This window comes from Anomalospiza imberbis, chromosome 21 (genome assembly GCF_031753505.1).
Source record: "Anomalospiza imberbis isolate Cuckoo-Finch-1a 21T00152 chromosome 21, ASM3175350v1, whole genome shotgun sequence".
In the NCBI taxonomy this organism is placed as follows: domain Eukaryota; kingdom Metazoa; phylum Chordata; class Aves; order Passeriformes; family Viduidae; genus Anomalospiza; species Anomalospiza imberbis.
The window spans coordinates 7039462-7059327 of NC_089701.1; the positions used below are offsets into that span (position 1 = coordinate 7039462).

The 19866-nt window shown below is 45.2% G+C and overlaps 1 long non-coding RNA gene across 1 annotated transcript; it reads left to right on the top strand.

Annotated features, from left to right (window-relative positions):
* The first annotated feature begins 4294 nt into the window (after nt 1-4294).
* On the top strand, nt 4295-8630 carry LOC137486286 (uncharacterized). Its single transcript, XR_011005659.1, has 2 exons — nt 4295-4400; nt 6804-8630. It is a non-coding gene; the product is annotated as an uncharacterized lncRNA (long non-coding RNA).
* Nucleotides 8631-19866: the final 11236 nt, after the last annotated feature.

The window sequence follows — 19866 nt, forward strand, 5'->3', positions numbered from 1 at the left end:
TTTTGGGGTTTTTTTCCCCTTTTTTCCATTTTTTTTTCCTTCCCTTTTAATGAGCCATCCTTAAGGAGCTCAGTAAGGTGGTTGTGGAGATGGAGGTGAAAATACAGCAGAGTGACAAAATAAAATGAAGAGAGCACCAAGATCTGGCAGGCTGTCCCTGTCCATGGCATTACTTCTCCCTGAAATGAATTCTGGCCAGTGTTTCCCCTTGGCTGTCCTCCTCTTGCAGGCTCTCCTCTGTCCATAAATCAATCTTGCATCTCTGTGCTTTGGTCCTACATCCTTTATCCTTCTTCTCTGCCTCAGGCCAGTGCTTCTGGTTTTCACTACTATCTCTAGGAAGATTTTTTTCCTTCAAAATCCTCTGTTCCAGCCCTTCTCTCAGTTCCTGAGATGCCCCACTCCTTCCCTGCCCCATTCATGTTTATCAGCAACATAATGGATTTGGCAGTTTTGCCTTTGCATTAAGGCCTTTCAGAGATTCCCTCTGACTGCTCATTTCATCCCATAATTCTATTTTCTGTCATTTTATCTTTTCTTCTATGTTGCCATCTCACACAGGCTGCCCTTCACCTTCAGCCCACTCTCCTCCCTCCATGAGCAGCCCCTCACAGCTCTTCCCCTTTTAGCCATTCAGACTCAGTCCTTCCTATATTCCAGAGTAACACCAGCTTGCAGACACTCTTCTGCTTCAGGGTCCACTGGTTTTTTGGTATTACATGCGCCATCACGCCACGCTTTTCTCTCTGGAGCTCACTAAAGGCATCTCTTGGGTGACCTCAGGCTCAGCTCTGCTCTCCAGTGCTGTGTTTTAAAATCCCAGCACATACATAAGGGAATTTCTTCCCTCACATGATCTCTCTCCCGGTGGCCAGCTCCTGAAGCGTGAGATTAGGGGAAATGGGAGGCGTAAAACTTCACTTGGAAAGGAGATGTAAACAAACCACAGCCCCAGGGAGGACATGACTGGAATTCCCTGGTGAGCACTGGACCAGCTGGACAAGGAGGGCGAACATTTCACCACTGCCAAAGGGCAGGAGTCAGGCAAGAGTGCAGAGGAGGATTGCAGGGAAACACAGTTGGATATCTGGGCAGGAATATACAGATATATGGATGTATTGATAGATACAGAGCTGGAAAAAAATATTTCTAGATTTTCTCCCTTTCTCCCACTGGACTGCACCAATACCAGTTTTAGCTGGGCTCCAAGAACAGCAGCACATCTGCAGCCAGAGCTGAACCAGATCTCAGCAGCCCAAGTGACAGTGGGCTTGGGGACTTAAGTCTACACATGCCTCAGGAGACCTTGTTTCCAGTTTTATTTATTTAAACCCCTGAGTGCAAAGGGCTGCTGTACAGAGGGTGTTTCTATAGATCCCACTTTAAATGCCAATAAAAGACCCCTGTGGAAGTCTGAAGTGAGAGCAATTCAGATCAATGTCATATTGGGAGCAGCTTGTTTGAGAGCAGGAGAAATGGAAGGACATGAGCCTTTTCCAAAGGTTTAATTTGGAAATATTCTGAATAAACCATGATTTATGCTTCTTCATCAAGGCATTTCATCCAGGGGTAAATAACTTGTCACAACTCCCTTACTTTGAGTTTACCCATAGACATTTGCAATCCAGGGAAGGAAGGGTTATATCCCCTCTCCCCGCCTATGAAAGAAATTAAACAGTGAAATGAGCTTTGCAGCTAAAGGAAACTGTGCATTCTCTTGCTGCTGGGCAGTGCTATGAATGAGTGGGCTCATCACTGCATCCTTCAGAGCCTTGCAGATGTCTGAGAACCTTCTCAAGAGCCCAGCGAAACATTTAAAAGAGAAGCTGCAGCATTTTCTTTTGGAGCTGCTGTTCTGCCTGCAGTCACCTGTGGGAGAGAGAAGCCCTCTCTGACCCTGCTCCCTCAGGCTGGAGTCCTCAGGGAGCCTCCCTAAACACCACCCACAGGACACAGCATTTCAGGAAAGGGGCAGGAGGGTCCTGCACAGCCAGAACACAGCCCAGCCTGTCCCTCTGGCAGTGTCCAAGGGATGGCCAGTCCACACCTGCCCCTGTGGGAGCTCTCGGGACTGGACACCAGTGTTCTCTTCCCACAAACATCCCGTTACTGAGCTGAGCAGAGGCAGTTTGGGGATATTTTTCATTCAAGGAGCAGCTGAAGGAGCTCCCCTGCCCAGTACTGCTATTTGTTGGATTAAACTCTTTTCTGACCCAGAGATGGGGCAACTGAAAGGTGTTTTAAAAACTTTTATTCTATTTTCAGTCTTATGTGAAGAGTGAAATAATACAGATGTTATAATTCACGCCATTACAATCAGAAGCCAACTATTTCTTAATTACAATACACTATAAGTGTTTCTTGCTCTATCAGCTTTAGAAGATCCATTTCCCACAGCTATTCAGTTTGGTGCCATCTCAAGAGGCTGTCACTTTGGCCCCTCAGCTTTTCATTCAGTGCCCACCACAGACCCCTCTGCCCACCTCCTCTCAGCAGTGACTCTGCCAGGTCTCAGTGCCAGCGAGCTCTGAAAAACCAGACTGGGCATCTCACCAGACATTTGAGATGCCTGCCATTAAAAACACCCACTAATTTAATTTTCCTCTGGATTTATTATCTACTACTGCATGACAGGCATTTTCAAGAGCCTCTTCCTGACCTCCTCCCAGCCACCAACCAGAACAGATGTCTTCCTTACAGGGACTGGAATCTTGGGTTTCCCTTTGCACAGGGACAGAAGAGGAGAGGGAGGAGGGGGAAAAAAAAAGTTTAAATTAAAAGAAATACAAATCCTGAAGCCTTGCACATCACTAACCATAGCAACAGCACCTCAATGCTGCAATCTCCATCCTCCCTGCACTTCTCCCCAGGGAACAGATCCCTCCTTGTGCTGTGTGTCAGCTCAGAGAACATGGATGTGCCTCTTCATTATTGTGGCTGCTCTAACTTTGGAGGGAATTCCATGATATTCCTTGGTATTCTGAAAAATCCCAGCCCTTGGAGTAATGCTGCTTTGTATGAATCAAATCCAGGTTTCCCATCTTGTCTTTTAAATACATTACTATTTTATTGCTTTTAAAGATGATTCTTACAGGCATGCAATTTTCAAAGGTAAGTTAGGCAATTTAAACAGAGACAGAGCAGAAATTTACAGAAACCCTGCTTATTTACTCAGCTTTAGCATAAAATATCATTTTCCTCATAATGAACTCTTAATTTTTTGTGAATTTGACACTTTTTGGGGCTGGAAGTGCTACTACCACCAAGTTCCCTTTACCACAGCTGTAGTAATAAAGATTAATTAGTAAGATGGGATCATAGCCCATAAAATGGGTTCATCCAAGACACCACCCAGAGCTCCTGGATCTCTGAGAATGAACCTGAGGGCCAGGGGAGCCTCAAGAGGAGGAGGGAACCCCCTCAGCAGCCTCATCTGCAGACAGGGCAGGTGGGATTGAGGCTGGCGATTTCAGCAGTCCTGGAGAGAGCAGTGGAGATTCTGTGGCATCCAGCCACCTTTCACTCTCTGGCAATGATTAATTATCCCCTTAAAAGTAGGTTTCACCTGCTGGCTTTGTGTCCCCAGGAATCTGCTGTGTGAGCCCTGCTCCTGTGCATTCTGTCCTGCTCTAATCCTAAACAAACCTTCAGGTCAATGATAACATCCATCAAATGACCACACAACGTGAAAATCCATTGCAGGGTGGATATTTTTTTAGCACTGCTATTGAACAAATTAACCAGGTAGCACAGCGGTAACCTTGGGATAAATTATTAGGTGGTTTTATTTTTAAATTTGAAAAAAAAAAAAAAAAGATGATACTGTTTTATCATATTTATAATAAAAGTCATTGACATAATAAAACACTGCCATCACATCAGTATTCATTTCTGCAAATAGAGCTCTGACGTTTTATAATATTAACATGTGCTATAAATGTCACTGATATATTAAGATTTTCAGTCTATCTAACCAAAAATATAGAGAGATGACTGAGGAAGAGATGACTAATTCTGAAAGATTAAAGAGAACATTTTCCCATGCAATTAAATAATCTGCTGGTGATTGTGAGCTGAGGGTAACACACAAAAATCCGATTCTGTGCTTGTAATTTTTACCACCAGCACAGAATGGCCTGGAGCCCCGAGCAAGTGGGATATTGGGAAAACTTGTTAGGAAGGATGTGAGCTGATGAGCTGGGCAGGCTGTGTATGGCATCAGAGGATGGCTACACCTGCCTGGGCAGTTTGGACAGCTCAGGACCCTGAGAAGGGTCTTTGGGTGCCTCCTTGAACTGGGATACACTGGAGGAGGGCTGGAGATCTTCCTCCCATCCCCTGCGATATCACCCAGGAAAAAATCCCTGGGCTTTGTCCTTCACAGGAGCAGCTGCATGGAGGTGAGTCCTGAATGGCACATTTGCAGTTCCTGGGAATGCCAGGGAATGCCTGGGAATGCCAGCCTGTGGCACGAGCTGCTCCTCTGGCAGTGGGGAGAGTCCAGATGGCCAACAGGAGCACGACTGGAACGTGACAGGGTCAGGACACACCAAAACCCCAGGATAGGTGTCAACAGGGCTCTCCCAGGAGTAGGAGCCCTGGGTGGTGACTGAGAGACAACGATGGGCAAGGAACAAAGCAGCTCCTTCACACCATGACTGACTTTTCCTAAGAAAATCTTCCTGAAGTTCCTGAGTCCACCAAGCTTTTGTGGAACTTACAGATTCTCCCAGGCCTTGGGCTTACAAAAAAGCTCTGTGCTAACTAAGTATGTTTATGTTTCAAACCCTGTACATTCTGGGAGGAAATCCAGAATAAATTAACATATAATAATAATAATAATAATAATAATAATAATAATAATAATAATAATAATAATTTAATCAATAATGATGAACTCGTTTATTCTTTGAGTTTGAAGTTCCTACATAATCCAGTCTGAGATTTTCATCCCATGATTTTTTTTTTTTCATATGATCTGGAATTTTTGTCTTACTATTTTTATCAGAAGGAGCTATTTGTGTTTTGAAAAGGTCAATACAGAATTTTTACACCAGCACAGTTTGTGGCTCAGTTATGGGGACTTTTCCTCTTTTAACCAGCAGCTAAAGCAGTGCAGCACCTGAAATACATTCCCTGGCAGCTGACACATCAGTATTAATTATTTTTCCTCCTCCATGGAAATTACATCTATTTATACAATACGTAGTTTCCCTAAAAAGCTTACTGCAAAAGGGTGGGAGAAAAGAAGCAAACTGTAAATCATTTTTATACATCTATATCTATGGATATATCTGCATATCCATATCTATCTGCCTATCAATCTTTCTTAACCTCCTCTTTTCCACTGAGATGCTGACATCTTCAAAATGTTTTTATCAGCTCCCCAAATGAATATCACAGACATTGCCAAATTTCAATTCACAGGAGAGAAAACGTGTGTACTTTATTTTATTCATTTATATTCAGGGAAACAGTGCTGGTGTAATTATGCCTGCATAGCTAGAGGGGTAGGGAAGGCCTAAATAAATGTATTCCTAGACAATTGGAGAAACGAGTTTTAATTAGTTTTGCAGCTTCTTCTAGTTCTGTTTTGCCAGTGTTGCAGCTCCTGATCTTTGTCTGGGAGCAGGCAATGGGAGCTAAACCAAATAATCAAATTACACATACATACACCTTGTTGACCTTCAGCAGTGACATCCTTAGTTACTGGAGACTGGAGCATTTGTTTAAGGGTAATTTGATCATGGATGTCCTCCTGGGGTTCCTGCTGCTACAGGACCCGAGAGGGGTCTGGCAGGGGTTATTTGTGTCACTTGTCAGGGTTTCCTCTCCTGGGAGTCCCAATTACAGCCATGGCAGGGAGGTATAAATTTAAATCTCCAGGCTCCACGTTCTCTGCAGATGAACTCATTGGTACCCACAAGAACTGTTCCCATTATAAAATGTCATGTAAAACGACAGAGACCTTGGATGGCTGAGAGCAGGAAAAACAATAAACATCCCACAGAGAGGAAATTAATTTCTTCTCCCCCTCCTGCCTTTCCTTTTTGCTCCAAAATATAATAACAGGGAGTGTTTGGATTGCAGGGGCTGCTGGGGCCACGGGCAAGAGGAGGAGGGAAGGAGAAGCAAAAGCAGCAGAAATGGAGATTTTGTACTTACTAAAGCAAGTTATTTTTCAACCTGCACACAGCTCGAAAGTTCACCACTGAATTATTAAGTGTGGCAGGCTTAGAATCTGCTTCAGCAAATAACACCTATATTTCTTTGGGAAAGCAGGGGAGCCCAAAACTTGAGACTGTGGGAAAGCAGAGCAACTCCAGTGTATGGAGCAGAGCCAGAGCCTTGACATCATCCCCAGGAGGAGGTCTGTGGCCCAGAGTACTTCACTTTGTCACTGTCCTTCCCCCTCTGTGGGCTGCTTGTCTCCTGCCTCAGGCTGTGGGGAAGAAGGGATCATGGAGCTGGCAGCAGGAGAAGCAGATGGAATAGATCAGAGGAGCTGGACTTATGTGAAGGCTCCTCCTCTAAAGAAAAGATCAGGATTAATGGACAGATAGGGGTAGAAAAACAAGGTGATGTAGCTAATCTTGCACTTACCTAGGTGTTGCCAAAAAATCCCATTTTGCATAGAGTTAAAAACCACACAAACATGCACATTCCTGTCCAAATGATGTGAGGGGCAGAAATGCCACCTCCTTGCCCTTATCCACACAGTGCACCTGGTGAAGCCAGCCACTGCATAATAACAGACCCTGCTGATCCCTACAAACATCTCTCTGTTTATTCTTTGACTGCAGCTGCAATTCTTCCCATGGCTGACCTGGCAGCAAAGCATCTCCAGGTTTCTGAGTGCTTACACCACTGGAATGAGAAGAAAGCTCCGAGCTGCTCTCACAGCTGAGCTGCAGGCTCAGGCCAGCATCACTGAGAAGATGCTGTTTGATTCACACTGTGAAGATTCCTCTTGCTACTGAAGTGCTGAAGACTTAATTATGTTTTTAGATGATAGCTTAGATCCAGGAGCACAAGCTGCATTGTACAAACAAGGGAGCTGACTCAAGCAGACACCCGAGACAGCCCAGCCCAGCCCCCTGGCAGCGATGATTGCTTCCCCTGTGAGATTAAAAAGTGAAGCAACACGAAGGGTTAGAGTGTTGCACAATGAATCCTGATTTATCAAACATGATTAGTGGATGATGAATATGGATGTGATTTCTAAAACCAAAAGTAAGTTTGTGTGGTTCATCCTTCTTTAAAAGATTAATTTAAACTCAAGGAGCTGTAACAGCCATAGGAGCAGATCGTGTGAATGTCAGGAAATGCAGGAAAGGAGTGAGGGAGAAGATATGGAAAAATCAGGTGAGCTCTAGCAGGTCAACAGTGTCCAGGGATTTACTGGAGTCTTGTACAATTAAATACAGTTTTAGAAGGGAATAGAGTTGTCTAAAATCTGTTTTGACGTTTGTTATTAAGCCTTGTGCTTTAATTTACTCCCAGATACCAGAAGCTCAGATTTGAGGGAGGGAGTACTATCTCAGCCATGCTATTTGTCTTTTCCCCTTTTTCCCACAGACACAGCCCTCAAGGTGTGGCATCAGTTCCCATCTGGAGGAGCCATAGTGGAGGTTCTTTATCACAGACTTCCCAGAGGCCAGCAATCTTCCTCCAGATGCTTAAACTGCCCTTAGAGCTGTGTTATAGCACGAGAGGGGCATAAAGGAGCAATTAGGGGCCAAGAAGACACCCAGTGTGCTTCTAGCAGGGCTGCCTGGAGATGAAAAGATGCTGTTTTCCAAGCGTGGAGCTTAGTGTGAAGGGTAAAGTTTCTCACTGAAGGCTGATGATAACAATAAAAGCATTTGAGAGCTGGTTGCAAACCCACCACGTCCTGGACACTGGAGAGTTGACCATGGCTAAGGCCAAAATCCCAGGTTTTCTGCCTGAAAGGAGAGTGAATCTTGTCCTCAGAGCAGCACAAACACAGCAGTGCCCACATTTCTGTGCCGTGGACAGGAAAGAAGAGCTGCTCCTCTGTGTGAGGACCTCATCCCTCCAAGCAATATCCCGTTTTCCAGGATGGGCTCTGGCAAAGCAGACAAGGTCTCTGCTCATCTCCATGGTATCCGAGTGTCTCATTTATTATAGAAACAAACAACTCGTTTCAGAGACAAGTTAAGGTTGCTAAGTGACAACAATGTACTTAGTTATCACATCATTTGCAAAGCCCTCACACTTAAAAACAGGGAAATGAATGATTAAGGACTCCTGAAACAATATATTGCCCACATAATAAATATATGTTTTTAAACAGAGTACAAAGAAGTGCACTCTTTATTTTGACAAAACAACCTCATGCTTAACCTGTGAATTGTTTTCTTTTTTTTCCCCCTTTTATGTGGCATTTTTATTTCACTGAATTTGGTGTACAAACATTTTCTTTTAAAAAATATTCTTAGGTGGCAAATGCCATTAGTTAGTTGAAGTATTTCTAAGTACCATTACTGTTAAGTGATACTGAATTTTCAATAAGTGAATATGTGCCCATTTTTATACTAAAAAAAAAATCCATAATATTGTTTGTCTTCAAATCAACATTCATTTGGTAGGTGTGTTTCACATTTTTTTTTAAAGGGTTTGTTTTCTGTTTAAATTCAAGAAGTGATGATAGAAAATGATCTCTCTTGGGTCAGAATTAAGATTGTGGAGGAATCTTACAACACATTTCACTGTATTTGGCAAAACAATTTAGGTGAAACACAAGTTCATCCAAAGTCAAGAAGAACTTCGACGTTGCCTTTGGATGGGTGAGGATTTCACCCTTTATATGCTTTATGTAGGGAATAAAAGATGCATGATGCTGTTAATTATTTATCCCCTGGCTTTTAAGCACTTGTGTTTTCTACCTAATGCAATAGGGCTGAGGGAGCAATGCTGGTACTTCATTGTAACTTGTTGGAGGAACAAAACTGCTGTTTGTTTCAGGATTCCCAAGATCACTCAGGTGTTTATTTCTGCCTTTCTGGTTTTTATTTTTGTGTGGATAAGTTGAAATCCAGGATTTTCCTTCATTTGTAGCTTAGAAAGGTGTGAACCTACATGAATGAATGGGCCTGAATGGGTTAAACTCAAGTTTTGGCCAACACTTTTTGAGCTGATAATCACGGGAACCCAAAATCTTCTCCTTGCACTGCCTTTGAAATTGCTGAGGATGAGATTTCCATCAGAGACCTGGATACATCCAGATTTTTGGACAGTGATATTTCTCATGCCTCTGTCCGAGCCATGCTGTGGTTGAGATTTCCAAGAAGTCAGGATGTAAGGGAGAGAGCAAATTTTCAAAATCACTCCCCTTCCCTCATCCCTGCAATTACTGCACTGGCAAGGAGAGCTGTGAAAGGATTCAGTGCTCATTGAGCTGTGCTCTCTTGAAAAATGTGACCACTTGCTTGGAGGTCTAAATGGGAGCTGGGTAATGTCACTTTGGTTGCTGGAAGAATTAGTCAATGACAAGAGGGCAATCACAGCAGCTCTTCTCCATTAGCTTCATCCTTCCTCCAACAATATCAATTATGGAAGCTCTAGCCCAAGGTTTCAAACAACAGCTATTTCTCTACAATGTTATTATTTTCTGCACATAAAAATGCCTTTTGCATGAACCACTGTCAAGGTCTAATCTGATCTATTTATCTGTATTTACAAGGCACTTATCTTCTGTAGCACCTAAGAGCTCCACATGAATTAATAGACAACACTCATCCCAATACCACTGAAAAATCTCCTGGACTAAAATCTTCCCTCTTGGATCCCAGGAAAATGAAAAGTGCTATTAAGAGCACAGCCATGAAGGGATCAAGGCAAACACCATGTGCCAAAAGCTGCTGTCAAAATTCTCATAGGTAGCAGTGAATCTGGCACCAGCAGGGGTTTGTCCCCAGCCCAGCACTGCTGTTTGCATCACCTGTGTCAAGGTAGAACCTGGACTCCCCTTGGTGTCACCTTCTCAACATGGGTGGTGTCCCACCATGCCAAGAGATTCTTGGCAGAGATGCTGGGTTCCCTTCAGATGTGGGGTTTCTATAGCAGAGGAAAGAATTCTGATTTCAGACCTGCCCTACAGCTCCCCCAAATCTGCCCTACAGCTCCCAGGTGCCCACGGTGCAAATGTGGGATGGGCGTGGGGCAGCCAAGTGATGCCTTCCCCTATAAGAGAAAACACCTGTAAATCCTCCCTGAGGAAACCACAAACTTTTCACTGCATTTGGGACATGGAGATAGAAAAGGGAGACCAGGAAAAGCCATGTCCCTGTGCTTGAGGAGGGCAGACAGCACTTCTGGAAGGGGGTCTCCAGGACTGCACCATTTAGGGTTCGCTCTGGGTTTGCTCAGCCCTGCTGTGATTCAAGAGGCTCAGTCTCCAAACAAACAAGGATTTAACTGAATCACAACTAAAGCCAGCACCCACATATTCCCCTTCCTCCTTCCAAAGGATTTGTCTAGTTTGTGTTTTTAGGATTAGATTTGCGTCTGATGAGTAGTTATGGCACAGAATGGAGAGAGACATGTCTTCTTGTTCAACAGTGCCTTATCCTTTTCACTCCCTACCACAGGCAGAATTTTCCAGCCAGCAAAGGGCCCAATGCCCCTTCCTCCTGAATTCTGCCTCTGGACTGTGTGATAAGGTCAAGCAAGAGTGAAGGAAAAGTAGGGAGAAAATATCAGCCTTTAACACAGCAGTATATAGATATATTTTTAATACCAAACCAGAATAAATTTCCAGCTCTCCCTTTCCTTCATCCTTAATTTCCCTAAACGAGACACTTCCTGTGATGAATTCTCCTCAGGCAAAATAAAACCAGGTTTTCTTCTGATTTTGGCTGCCTGGGTCAGGCCCAAACTGTTTGACAAGGCCCATACATCTCAGGGCAGGCAGAAGTAATGGGGGAACTAGGAAGAGGGGGAGTTGGACAGCACAACAGAAAAATTAAATTCTGCATATAGAAAGGAGAAAATGGATGGATTTTGGTGAGGGAGAGATAAGGATGTTTCGACTGCCAAATTCCTCATGAGAAGTGGTGTTGTGTGGGAGAGAAGAATGGCTTAACAAGAGGTGGAAGAAAAAGATGTTATAATAAAGCCCAGGCTGAGCTCTCCATGCTGGAAACTCAGGTATCCAAACCTGGCTGAACGTGGAGCAGGTTCTCAGCTGTGAGAGGCCCTGTTCAGAGCAGCTGTCACTGCAATCTCCTAATTGGAAATGATTTGGATTCTGTCTCAAACCACAAAGCCCTGAATGAGGCACTGCAGCCTCCATCAGGAAGCATCTGCTGCCATCTCCAATGGCAACAGATCAGCCCCCACCACTCCCTCCAGCTGCCAACTGGCAGGAGGTGCTCCTTCCATCCCCAGCACCCTGGGCAGCTGAGGGTGCAGAGGCAGGAAGAGGGAAACAGCCCTGGGAGGCCAGGGAGAGCTGTGGAAGGAGGGTGGCCAGGGTTTGGAGGAGGATGGAGGGAGGCAGAGATGGAGAAACAGCCCCATCCTGGAGCACTGTTTGACAGTGGCTGTTCCAACATCACATGCCATGAAGGGCCCTGGGAAAAGCTGCTGGAATTTGTGCTTTTTGCTGATTATGTTCATGGCTCCTTTGTGCTGCCCATATGTGCGTGTAAAATTAAGTTGGGGTTCATTTATTTACTTCTGGTTTTGCGTGATGAGGAGAAATGGAAAAAGGAGTGACAACAGTAAAGAACACAGAGCAGTTGAGCCTTTTGAAGTATTTTTGGTGGGGTGGGAAAGCAGGAACAGATAACAATTGAAGATATTTGTAGCAGGAAGGGGTGAGTGGCCACTGAGGCTTGCTAGGTGGGAGGCAGTGAAATGTTTGCTTGTGGAAGGACAAGGAGTCCTGAGAGAGCTGGGCCAGCAGATCACCCTGGGATCATGGATTTGCTTCCCCACATCTCCCTGTGGGCTGCACATGCCATATTCATCCCTCAAGGGTTACAGCTCCACATCAGCAGCAACATCCCACTCCCCTCCATGCCTCTTTGTGCCACTCAGATGGAAAGTTGCTCCCCAGCTGGCTCCCCTGCTCCCTGGGAGTCCTCCCAGCACAAAACAGGCAGAGCCAGCTGCAAAATTAAGGTGGGATGGGAACCCACCAGGCAAATGTGAGTTTGCAAAGCCTTCTGTGGCCAGTGCTGCAGAAGCAAATCCTTCCAGGCTGTGTTTCCTGAACAAGCAGGGGGCGAGTGATGCTTTGGAAACCACAGGCCCAGACTCTTGCACAGACATCACCCTGTAGGGTGGAGGATGAGAAGAAATCAATGATTACTACAAAATGTGCTCTGCAGTACCTTCCCCTCTGCATGCTCCAGGCTCCCTTCCTTCCATCCATCCACCAAAGTACTGAAGTCCTATAAATGGGGATTACAGACAGCATGTGAAGTAATTTTTATGGCTGAAAAGAAGTAGAGTTAACAGACGCTTTTAAAGCACATTCATCTAACCTTGGTGCCTTGGAGTCATTTTTGCTCCAGAATTGCACTCAGAGGTTTTTCGTGCTGGAACTTGGGAGACTAAAGACACCATGGAGAAGTCTGATATCTCTTGCTAACAAATTTTATCAAATTGTCTGGGTGCTCTGTGCCTGGGGCAGATGCTGCAGTGAAGATGTACAACACTTGGGAAAACCTGATTCCCCTCTCTGTGGTGATATCTGCATGGTGCTGGGCTGTGAGATGGAGGAAAAGGAGACTTTGCTGGCATTTCTTTGGCTTAAGAGAGTTTAATAACTAGTGAGTTATTCCAGCATTCCTGTGGAAGTTTCACCCATTTTGCTTCCTAACCTGGGTCTTAATTAGCAGAGCAGGCTGCCTGCCTGTCTTGTTGTGTGTGAAGTTCAGCACTTAACAAACACTAAAGTGATTTGTTTTCCAATCCTCTTGAGGACCCCAGCTTATTTTCTCTCAGCTTCAGACAAAAGGAAGTGGGATGGAGAGCCTTTGCTTTCCTCACAGGTGTGTTATCCCAGCACTTTATACCTCTGATGAGGTCAAGGCTGCTTTGTCCTGTGACCTCAGAGATGTCCCTGCCTCAAAATGGAGCAAGTTACTTAGCATGGAGTAGGTGAGATGGGAAACGGAAGGCCAGGATCAGCAGAGGCTGCCATCACAAGGAGGGCTGGAAATGTGTCTCCTGAGGCACAGGCTGGTATTTAAGCCCTCAGGGATCACTGTCTCTTAGGCTGTCAAGATCTACTCACAGCAACACTGCAGGATTCCCCTGCCCAGGAGTGGTGCTGGCTGTCAAAGGGTCAGAGAAGGAAAGAGAAGGAGAAGGAAAAGAGAATCTGCAAATCAATTTACTGTGTCTTGTTGATACTTATATGAAAAACTCACTTTTTTATTTTCCCCTACTGAGAAATTCCCCTATTTTTTTTTATTTTGACTACTGAGATGTAGTAATTTAAAAATGTTCTCATCAGCTTCCCAAGTAAATATCAAACCAATTGCAAAATTTGAGTTCACAAGGGAGGGGAGAAAGTTAGTGACTATCCCAAGTGCAAAATGGCAACAGGGCACCTCTGGGGGAAAGCTGTTTTAGTTGATGTTTTAGAGGAGAGGAACAGGAACACTGTGGGTATTTGGGGCTAATTTATGGGTGCAGGGGGAAGCAATTTACAGCCCTGTACCCAAACCCTCTCCTGATCTAGCCCATTGCAAACTGGCAGCCTGAAGTTGGGTATTTATGCTCATGAGAATCCATCTTTTCCTCACCACAGCAGAATTCAGACCAATGTACATAGGGTACCGATATTTCCTTTTCTTTTCTTCCTCTGAATCCTAATCCAGTCTCCAGTTCATGCAGTTCAGGGTACTGCTTTCCATCCCAGGCCTCTGTTCTATAGATCACACTAATCCTACCCATAAATTAGTTCATTTAATGAACATCAAGCACAAAACAAACAGCATGATGCTGTCTTTACCTGGCCATAATCCTGAATCAATACCATTTCATTCTTCTGCCTAAATCAGCCCTGATGATCTGCACCACATTTAAAGTGCTAATGGTCCATGGTTAAGTGCTTTAAAGATGGGATCTTGATGGGGGATTGGGGCATTTTCTGCCTGTATATGTGAGATTACCAGCATTGTACCAGCTCTCCCACACTACAGACCAAGTGTGGCCTGAAAGTCCACATCATTTGGAAACTGAGCTTTTCTGTCCTTGCTAATAAAAGCTGAAGAGGGAAACGTGCTTAGGGAAAAGCCTGAAACAAATCTTTGTAACTATAGCTGGGTATAATGTTAGAGGTCAATTTTTTGTTTGCTGTATAAGTAACTTCAGGGTGCAGGAAGATTTTCACAAATTTGTTTTGACTCCCTCAAATAGCTAATCTGGAAACAAAAGCAAATAAGACAGATAATATCCCATTCTGGCATTTTAGAAATGAAGTCTCTTCAACAGAAAACAGGGTTTTTCTGTTATCCAAATTGTATTTGTCTTGAGCTTAAGGATTCCCAAGGATGAAAAGAACTTTTTGCTTAATGGAAAACAAAAATTTTCAACTGATCCAAAGAGAAATTCTGCTTTTCTTCTGTTTGCAGAAGGAATGACTAGGGAGGCAGAGGAATGAATAATCTCTCTTGGTTTGGGTGAATACTCAGCATTTGTTTTACCCCCTTGTTTTGCCCAGGAAAGCACAAGAGCAGCTTTGCAGAGATGCTGCTCCTAAAGGATGCCCCACTGCAAGGAATCAAGGAGTTTTGAGGCATGAGGCTCTGCTCTTTTCTCCTTTATCCCTTCACAAACACACTGAAAACAAGCTTTATAAATCAATCAGACACCAAGGACAGAATTTTTTGCCCAGACACACACACACATGCCTGATGCCTCATTCTTGGGGATAAGGCCTTGGTGCTCGCGATTCCGTCTGGGTGTGACTCGTCCCCAGCAGGGATATGGCAGGGAAATCACTTTCCATTTGAGAATTCACTCAGTTAACCACACTCGACAGGAGTGTGAGGACAGAGCTGGCGGCCCTGAGCCACTTGTTAGTCAAAGAAGGTTCCAGAATGCCACAGTTTTTTTTCCTGAGCATCAGCAGAGGCAACAAAGGACTGGAAAGTCCTGGAGGCAGGGCAGAGCCCAGGAAGTCATTCCCAGGACTCTTTGTAATTCCCCCCCTCAGACACTTTCTGAGGAGGGAAATTATAAAGTGGGAAGATAGATTTTTGTGAAGGCAAAATATTTCTTTCCTCCCCTGTTGTCTGGTCTTGTTCTCTAGGAAAATTAAATGTAACCTGAGGAGCTCAATTTTAATGAGGTCTGGTGATCAGTTATGCAAAATTTTAAGCAAAATTGTGGTCACTTGCATTGTCCATAATTATTTCTCTTTGCTATGAATCAAACTGTAAAGACAGCTACTATGTTCCCCCATCCTAACAAAAATGAAAATTAACAATAATAATAATAATAACAACAGAAAGTTAATAAAGTATATCAGTGTTTTTCACCACAACTTGCTACCAACACTTCCCTGTTAATTTTAAGAAGTCTCAGAGCAGGATACAAGGGTGATACGAGACTGACACGTGTACAGAGTCCTGTGCTCAGGAGGCAGGAACAACAGCAGATTTTATTATTCTTAGAGTCTCTTAGACCACTCTACCCATCCCAAGATTTCTGCAAAGCATCCAACACCCTCAGCACAACCTGATGCAACATTCCTCACCTTCATGCAGTTATGGATGGGCTCCAGCTGTTGGAAGAAAAGCCCAGGCTCCATAGCCAGGGAATAAATTGGTAAAAAGATGAAAGAAAAAAACAAATCAAGAAGAAGCTGACATGCAAATCTATGCTGAGCATTGGTTATTCAGACTCCTTGTGGCTGTCAACCCACTTGGAAAAAGGTGATATTGTAGGAAATTGCAGTAGACACCTCAAGCAGAGTTTTTCTAAGCAAAAATAAATGCACAATGGGAAAGGAATCCAAGGCTGAGTCATGAGGGGTTGTAGCAAACTCAGCTGGCAGCAATCCTGCACAATGGATATACAGGGCAATGCATGGGAGCAAAAGCACCTTGGTTTGATGTGGAGGCAGGTGGAAGGAAAACCTCAGCCTTCCATCATCATTTCAGAGTCCTCAGCTGGAGTTCCTCACCCATCTGACCAAGGTGGATCAAAGTTGATCCTGGTTTCTCATCCTTTCCTTCAGGCTCAGGGACACCCTTGACTCCATTGCTCCCTAGAAATGGGTCTCTTGGACATTTGGAGATGGTTTTTGGATACCCTTTCTTGAGAAAAAGTTCTCAAGTTGGAGGCAGAGATGTGGGAAGGCACATAAAGGGCTCTGACTCTATTCAGCTGTTACCCACCCTGATTAATTTGCCAGCTAATGACTCTCCAGACATGTTGATGTATGAAGCTCTGTCGGTGACAAAAAAATTGAACTTTTACTAATTAAGTAGAACATCTTCATAGGGTGAAAGGTTTTGCTAACGAAAGTAACTCACAAAGAATTATGTTGGCTGGAGACTGCTGCTGAGATCCGACAGGGAAGGGAGGGAGAGCAGTATAAACTATTCCCTGCAGCTACCAGGCCAAGGTTTCAGTGCCAGGTTGTGTCTGCACAGAGAGCACTCAGAGCCACATTTCCTGGGCTCCAGCCCTGTCCCAGAAGCACCAGGCTGACACTGTGCTGCAGCCCTGACTGAGTGATGGATGCTGCTCAGGGGAGCAGCCTGGGCCTGTGGGAGTCCAGGACATCCCTCTGGCTGCCCTGGCTGTCTCGGGACCCTGGCAGGGGGCTCAGAGACCTTGGTACGAAGTCAAAAACACTTGTGGCTTTGATTTTAGCCTGTGGAAAAAACTGCCAACTTTGTATGAGGAATTACAAGCCACAAGGGTTATGTATTGTGGTAGGTGAATTAACATACAGTGAAAAAGTAGAATTTTGGTGCTTTTTAGAATGGGGTTCAGGGGGACAAGATGGAGGGATTTGGACATGTCCTGACCTTCTTCTCCTTCTTCTTGCCCTCCATGTCTTGCTGTGATGGTGACACCTTTCTATTGGTTTAAGGTAGAGACACACTGTTCAACATAAATGATAGACATTGGCACATTATTGTAAACATAGCATACGTACTTTTTGTTATAAAATGTAAACACTGCCCTGAGGGCAGACAGAATGCCATGGACGACCTGCTGGACAGAGCTCAGCAGGTCAGAGAAAGAATGTTATAGATAAAGAAAAATAAACAACCTTGAGAAGCTGACCCTACGCATTTCAGACTCCTTCTTTGGCTGCGCGGGCTGGAAAACGAGGACTTTTACACTCTCGGGGTCATCCCGACACACAGACCCCAAGATGGGCCCAGCCCCAGCACTGTGTGAGGACACACAGGATGGCACGAGCTACACAGTGGTTCAAGGATGTGATTTTGTGTCTTCCCTTCCTGAGGGTGCCACTGACACCAGACACTGGGTGCAGGGCACAACTCCCTCACCTGGGTGAGAGAACGCCTCATATGTAGATCAGGATGAGTGAGAGCGTAGCCTTCATGACAGTGACACACTGAAGACTTCACATTGTCCCTCTGTGCTGGGCATTGGTGGGGGCACACCTCATTTGCTGTGTCCAGTTCTGGGCCACTCATGGCAAGAGAGACATGGAGGGGGCTGGAGCTTGTCTAGAGATGGGAACGGAGCTGGGGAAGGGGCTGGAGCCCCAGCAGAGGCTGAGAGAGCTGAAAAGGGGCTCAGCCTGGAGAAAAGGAGGCTCAGGGGGGGCCTTGTGGCTCTGCACAACTCCTGACAAGAGGGGACAGCCAGAGGGGTCAGGCTCTGTTCCCAGGGAACAGGGACAGGAGGAGGCCTCAGGGGGAGGCTCAGGGTGGACACCAGGAGGAACTTCTGCAAGGAAAGGGATCCTGTCAGAGGAACACATCCCAGCCAAATCATGGCGGAGGGATCTCTGCTCTGCTCTTACAGGAAGATGAAGGGTAAAACACCAAACTGGCCTGGTTTTCCTCCCCAACAAGCTCTGGAAAGGTGCTCCTGAAACGAGTCAGTGGTGATTTCCTCCTGAAGATACTCCACAAGTTCTGCAGCTTTGTCTCTTTCCAATTCCTTCCCCTTTCCAACCAACTTCTCACTTGCTGCAACATGTTCCTTTGTAATTCTCCTGCCCTTTCACAGAGAGATTTGTCGTGTTTTAACCAAGAGCTTACATAAAATATCAAAACCTGTCATTAAATATTTCTTTTCCTCAGCTACTTGTAAAGGCAGGAAGAAACTGGGGGGAAAACTGTCAGAAACCAGCACAGTATTCACATTTTTTGAAGACACTATGGTTATGTTGCTTGAGGGAGCTGCAAAGACAGAATCACAGAGGCCGAGGTGTTAGCTTTTCCTCCTTGCACTCTCTTTCCCTTTTCAGTGGCCTTTTTCTATTCTAGGATTCAGCTTGCTGTGCTCAATTCTACCCCTCCTGTCTCCTGGGTAAAACAAGATTAACTCCATTCCAGTCACTGATGCAGCCAAAGACACAGATTCTCAGCTGGATAGAAATATGGGATTGGCCCCTACCTGTGTGCCCCTGGACAGCTCTCCTGTGACTGTCCCTTCTTCTCCACTCCTGTGATAGAAACCAAGAGCAGCTCTTCTACAGGTACGAAATAAAATGATGTAAATGACATTAATAAAAATGACATAAAAAGTGTGACACCTGTGTCAAGCCCGAGGTCTGCACTGTCTGCACAACCTGCTGCAGCTGCACATGAAGGAAACATGGATCTGGGGAAAAATGGCAGGAATTATCTTTAGAGCTAACAGGCAGCAAATCATCATTAGACAACACTTCCTAGGAGGAAACTACCATGGGATCTCTGGTAATACCAAGTGCTGGGATCCCTGGTAATACCAGGAACCATCCAAGAGGCTGCTGTGACTGTAGCTGGGAATATTTTCATAAATTCACCCCTCACCATGGTTGTAATGGCTTTCCCTGTAAATCTGATTTCTTCTATCCTCACAAACAGCTCCTTCTTCCACAGATCTCCTGCATGACCACGCTGAGAACTGCAGTAAATTGCTGCTCTTCAGCCCAAAGAAGATTTTTACAATGAGGGTGGGGAGGGCCTGGCACAGGGTGCCCAGAGAAGCTGTGGCTGCCCCTGGATCCCTGGGAGTGTCCAAGGACGGGGTTTGGAGCAGCCTGGGATAGTGGAAGGTGTCTGGGAGTGGATGACCTTTAAATGTCCCTTCCAACCATTTCCAGGGTTCTGTGGTTCCAAGACCTTTGTGTGGTGGCACTGTGTATGCAGCACAGACAGACACAATGTTCCAGGAGCCCTGGCCACTTACATCCTGGCCAATTACATCCCCACTTTCAAAGGGATTTGGTCTCCATCACAGAAAATAGAACATTTGGCTGGGTTTCTTCACTTCTCTCCCAGACACACCCTCCAGTGTCAAGCCCTCCATTTCTGGGGTGTGTAACAACTTCTTGAAGCAGCCTGCTCTGCTCTGTGCTCACACACAGCCCTGGACATGCTGGATTTGCTGTCACCTGATTTTCAAGGCTTTTCATTTTCATCTGCAGGTGACAGCACTGAGAGAGCCAAGTGATTATGGCCACAAAACTCCAATAACCCAACAGTTTGTGAAACAGCTGCTCAGCACCAGAAGCAAGCACAGATCTGCCGAAGCCTGTTCCGCAGGAATTCAGGGCACAGCCTGGCTGTGGATTAAAGAGCAGGACTGGAGCCCCTGCCTGCTTCACCTATCCCAGGGCACCTGTGCACGAAGGTCAGGGAAATTTTCCTGATGAGGAGCTGGAACAAAAGCAGCAACACC